This window comes from Mastomys coucha, unplaced genomic scaffold, assembly GCF_008632895.1.
Source record: "Mastomys coucha isolate ucsf_1 unplaced genomic scaffold, UCSF_Mcou_1 pScaffold13, whole genome shotgun sequence".
NCBI lineage: Eukaryota > Metazoa > Chordata > Mammalia > Rodentia > Muridae > Mastomys > Mastomys coucha.
In genome coordinates this window covers 15,449,500-15,455,106 of record NW_022196895.1, presented here as the reverse complement: position 1 = coordinate 15,455,106, position 5,607 = coordinate 15,449,500, and the positions used below count along the sequence as shown (strand labels likewise).

At 36.6% G+C, this 5,607-nt stretch overlaps 2 long non-coding RNA genes across 2 annotated transcripts in view; both read left to right on the top strand.

Annotated features, from left to right (window-relative positions):
• Window positions 1-2,528: 2,528 nt before the first annotated feature.
• LOC116087552 lies at window positions 2,529-4,412 on the top strand. The gene is made up of 3 exons (XR_004117474.1): window positions 2,529-2,563; window positions 3,831-3,915; window positions 4,327-4,412. It is a non-coding gene; the product is annotated as an uncharacterized LOC116087552 (long non-coding RNA).
• Window position 4,413: 1 nt separating this feature from the next.
• Window positions 4,414-5,607, top strand: part of LOC116087551 — a 1,719-nt gene continuing 525 nt past the window's right edge. Inside the window, exons 1-2 of the long non-coding RNA XR_004117473.1 lie at window positions 4,414-4,440; window positions 4,540-4,654. This is a non-coding gene — a long non-coding RNA (uncharacterized LOC116087551). The remainder of the gene's footprint in view (window positions 4,441-4,539; window positions 4,655-5,607) is intronic.

Sequence of the window (5,607 nt, the reverse complement as noted above, 5' to 3'; positions counted from 1 at the left end):
GAGAAGCTTTAGTAATGCCACAAGTCCATGGCTAGACTGTTCTGCACAGTGAGTTCCACATGAGCCAAGAAAAGATAGAAAAGTACTGTGTATAAAAGAGCTTAATGAAGTATACAAGAAAACAAAACAAAAAAGGAGGCAATTAAAGCCACATGCTACAATTAAGTTGTTCTAAGAAACTTGGGGTATAAAATAATACTGTTTAGTTCTGAATTGTTCAGAATTGATAAGGGCTTTTTTTTTCTGTGACAAAATTAATTTTATAATTAGTTTCAGTCTGAAAACCAGCTCCTCTCCTTTTCTTGGACTGAAAAAGCAAAACAAGTAAAACAATTCTAGAATGTCCATTTACAGTAACAAACTGTTTCCCTGATTTTCGCAATCTGTGTAGAGTTAATCCCGTAAGAGAAAAGGTGCCTATATATCAGTAATTCTGTCTATAAAACGCTTTTAGCAGGTGATATCAGATATGACTGATTTTCGTTTTTGTAAGTTAAACATGGTCCTTATGAGTTTATGACACATGGCTTGTAGGATAATGAAAGCCAGTTAATGTATTAATAACAGGTTCTATACAGGAATATTTCACAACATAATTGCCCTGTACAGGCTAACGATGCCTCAGACAATTTCTTATACAGAAGCAAATCTCTAAGCTCCAAATTCAAGATGTGAGAGGGCAAGGGTATTCCCAAGAACTTTAGTGGTGACCCTTAAATTTTTGTAGGCAATTTATTTCTGGACCCAAGGGTCACTTCCATGTATTAAATCATTATAACCTTAGAACTGAATAAGATCCATGATTCTCTGTCTGATTAATAAAAGTGGTTAGTCGATATCATCTGAGAGACAAATTGCTACTAGCCTAATTAAAAACCTACCCAGCTCTAGGCTTGTAACCTAAGCTCAATCTCCTATATACCTGCCAATGTTATTACAAATTATTAGCAATTTAAAGTGTTGCTAAGAAAAAAAAACAATGCCAATGCAAAGAGACTCCAGAATCAAAGATAAGTCTTATATTTCTTACGATCCTTAAATTTACTTGTTGGTATTTTTATTTATAATATTAACTTGTTTAGTATAGTGCTTAAAAGCTTGATATTCAGTTGCTTTCTGAAAAACCTTAATTATAGTGTAAAAGAAGCCATTTTAAAGAAGTTAAGAGAAGTAGTTCAGCACAAGAAACAGTACGTTCAGCACCTCAGTACCTTGCTAGCTCATTATCAATCTTCTCTGGGAATGAGGCCCTGATAGGATATCTGACTCCAAGTGCCCAACCCATACACATAAATAGGCAAGCAACACTAACTGTACTAAGCAGACTATATTTGCATAAGTATTTGTGTAATAATAATAAGGAACGTATAAGATGTCATGACTTTTGAGGAAATGAGAGCATGGGAAGAGCTGAAAAGACTGTGAAAGAGGAAATAATATGCATACAGTTCTCATATCTGAAATTCTGAAAAATAAAGAAACTCGTATTTGAGATTAGCAAAACAGAACACATGTCCATAATGGTTCAGAATGAAAGGCAGGGGGATTTCAGATCAAGGCTAGTTTAAACTATAGAATGAGTCCAGGTAAGTTCCCTAGAGAGAATGTATAGAAAAGAAAAGAAAGTGTTAGTTTTGGCATGGAATCTTATGGATTGATCAGAATCCTAGAAGAGAACAAACCACAACCGAAGAAAAAAAAAAGGTCAACGAAGCCATTCCTAATGATATTCTGCTGTCTCATAGATGCCTAGCTCAATCACTATCAGGAAGACTTCCTCCAAAAGCTGAAGGGAATAGATAGAGAGACTCACAGCCAAACATGTGAGTCCAGGGAATCCCACAGGAGTGTGGGGAGGAAGAATTATAGAATCCAAGGGGATCAAGCACACTAGAAGAACATGGCTCACAGAATCAACTGAGCACGGCGTAGAAGGGTTCATAGAGACTGAAGCAGCAATCAGAGCCTTCATGGGTCTGTGCTGGGCCCTCTGCATACATGATGTTTTAGTTTAGTTTGTGATTTTTTTTGGACTGTGTTGCCTCTGACTCTTTTGCCTGCTTGTGGGACCCTCTTTCTCCATTTGGCTTTCCTTATCTAGCCTTGATATGAGTGTTTATAATTAGTTTCATAGTATTGCATTATTCCTTGTTTGGTTCCTACCACTGGTAGGCATGCTCTTTTCTGAAAAGAAATTGAGGAGCAGAGAGGGTCTGGAAAGGTGGGAGGAACTGGGAGGGAAGAAGGGAGGGGAGGTTGTGGTTGGGATTTACCGTATGAGAGAACAAAGTAAAATAAAAATTTAAATAAATAATTGTAAAAGAATCTTATCAGCTGGTAAATTAAAAGAAAATATAAAGATTATATAGTTACAAAGTATATATAAAATAAAACTGTTTTTTTAGTTATTATCTCTTGAGTTTTGAAGGGTTTTTTGTTTGTTTGTTTGTTTGGGATTTTACAAGAAGGTCTTTCTCTATAGCCAAACTTTCTGTACAATCTCTCTACCCAGGATGGCTGGGAATGCAGGATCTACCTCTGACTTCAGTCTTCCAAGATACAGGTTATATTACAAGTCACTGCTAGTGCTTATATTCCTATGTGAAAATTCAATTTTTGAAAATTTGGAAGTACAACTGTGAAAAATTAAATATGGCACCTTCACTCAGAGGTCCTGTGGTCCAGTAAGAAAGATAAAAAGGCTCTAGTGATATCAGGAATTATGAAAGAACAATAAAGCCATAAACCATAAGAAAAACTTTTAAAATATAGACTATATCTACTTTAAACAATTCTAGGAGAAAATGCCTGGAGGATGAATACTTTACTTTAGGTTTGATGTATGAGTAGAAGCCACATTTATTTTATAAATCATTGAGTTGAGTTTTCTGCACAGTAAAGTTAACAGGGTAGCAGCTAAAAAGTTCACAAATATAGCCAAAGTGTTTCATAAGATATATGTGTGAGAATCCCAAAAATAGATCTCAATTACTATTTAATTTTTGTAGGTTTGGCAGTTTCAAAGGAAATTGAACTGCAAGTCCATCAGGGGTAGGCTCATTATTAATTTTGCTTCTGTTACTGGCTTGGAGCTAATTCTCAGTACTGAAGCATGCGGGTCACTTCTAACAAGTGAACTCAGAAGCAATTTCTCATTAGTAACCCGTTCTAATGTAATTTTTCCCTAGTATTTTAAATATAGATAATATTTTCCTGCTTGTGACCAGAATATTCACTTAATGAGATTAAGATACCTAATTTACTACATGAGAAATCTAAGTACATTTTACAATCATATCAGTCTTTTGTATATGTTATTTTAGTAAACTTTTCTTTAATTTTTGTCATACACATCCCAGAACTAGTGAAGTGTGTTAGACACTGAAGACCCTACTGCTTAATAGAAAATTGCTTAAATGATAATTTTTTCCTCTCTAAAATAGAATGTAGGGAATTTTAAATGAAATGTCTGCCCTCATTTCAAAATCGCATTTAGCAATAAAACTTTATTTTAATGTCTATGCAGGAATTTCAAGAATTTTTCAGTACTTTGACAGAAACTTAGACTACTAAAAACAATGAGAACACAATGGTCAGATTTTAATAAAATATATAGCTTGTTATGAAATACTAGAGACATTTTTGATGGAAAATTAAACCTGATAATTTATCTTCATGCTGAGCCAACGTTTTTCAATATCTAAATATATACACATACATACAAATACATGGCTCTTCTAAAAAGTGGTAATCAAAAAGTGATGTAGTGCATAGAATGGGTAATTGTGGGAGATTTACATAAATCTTTTATTAAATGTTGTTCAATATAGGATATCACAGTTCAGTCTGGCACATGTCAGAAAAAGTCGTGGATATAGCAATGTCCTCACTCACAGAGAAAGCAGAAGCATATGGGTAAGCAATTTGCATTGCTAAAATGGCCCCATGTCTGTTGGAGAGCTTAAATCAGTTCTGCAAAACACTTCACACATTTGCTTATTTGAGATTTAATTAAAAATCAGATCTGAGGATAGGTAGATGGTAAAATTCTTATCCTGCAAGCTTGCTAATCTGAGCTTAATCTCCCAAACCGACCTAAAAGCACAAAGTGATGTTTCTCGTTTACAATCCCAGCATTACTGCAGTGAGATGGGAGACACTGGCCAGGGAGTAGACTAAACTGTGCTTATGGAGGTGGAAACATTAAAGACCTTGGCTCAAAACTAATACATGCGTATAGCTCAGGAAGCATGATGGACAAGAGAATGGAAGGATTTTTATTATTATTAATTAATTAATTTGTTTTTCCTCCCCCTCTCCTCTCAGGCCCCCATCCTATATCTCTTTGCCCCATGTTCTTTCCTCACTTTCTCCTCAGAAAAGTGGAGACTTCTCATGGATATCAACCCACCTTGCCATATTAAATGGAAAAAAGACCAGGTACGTCTTCTATTCAGGTTAGTCAAGGCAACTCAGTAGGACGGAAGGTTCCCAAAGGCAGGAACAGAATCAAGACAAGACCTATTCTTGTTGTTACAGGTCCCAGGTGAAGACCAAATTGCATAACTGCTAAATATGTGCAGAGGGCCAGAGTTACATCCCATGTACAGTCTATGGTTCAAAGTTCAGGTTTTGTGAGCACCTATGGGCCCAGGTTAGTTGATTCTGTAGGTTTTCTTGTAGTGTCCTGACCTCTCGGGCTTCTGAAGTCCTTTTTAGACATCTTCCCAGGATTCTCCAAGCTCCACATAATATTTGGCTATGTGGTTTTGAATATGCTTCTATCAGTTACTGAGTGAAGCCTCTCAGATAACAATTGTTAGGCTCCTGTCCGCAATTATAGCAGAATGTCATTAATAGTGTCGGGGTTGGTTCTCATGGCATGGGTCTCAAGCTGGACCCATTGGTTGGCTATTCCCTCAATTTCTACTCTACCTTTACCCAGGTACATCTTGTAGAGAGGACAAATTATGGGTAGAACATTTTGTGGTTGGGTTGGGATCCCAATCCTCCATGAGAAGCCTTACTTAGTTACAGAAGATAGCCATTTCACATTCTATATCCACCATTTATTGGAGTCTTAGCTAGGGTTACCCTCATAGGATTCTGGGTATTTCCATTCTTCTAGGTTTATAGCTTGTCCCTGTTTTGCACCCCCAAACTGATTCCATTTTTCTCTCCAAGTACTCTCTCCCTACCTCCTCCCTGCTCTCAATCTTTCCTGTTTTCTTCCCAACCCCCTTTCCCACCCAGGCCCACTCTTCTAAGGGATAGAAGAATCTTTAAGTACCAGAATATTAAGAAATTGGCTGTGAAACAGTCTTTTCTAGAAATGTCTGCATTAACAAAAACACTACAATGGTCATGCTAAAGTGGAAGGGAAAACTTTTCATAGGGTCCCATCTCTAGACTTCACTCTTCAGGAAGCTAATGACCACTGAGGAAGAAAAATTAGCCACTTTCAGGGATGAGTATCCTGTTTGGCAGAGTAATTAGCCCTGAAATCAAGCACTGACAAGCAATAATGGACTCAGCAAGTTTTATATACTTTTATACATACTCACAAATGCAGGTACGCACACATACACACACACACACACACACACA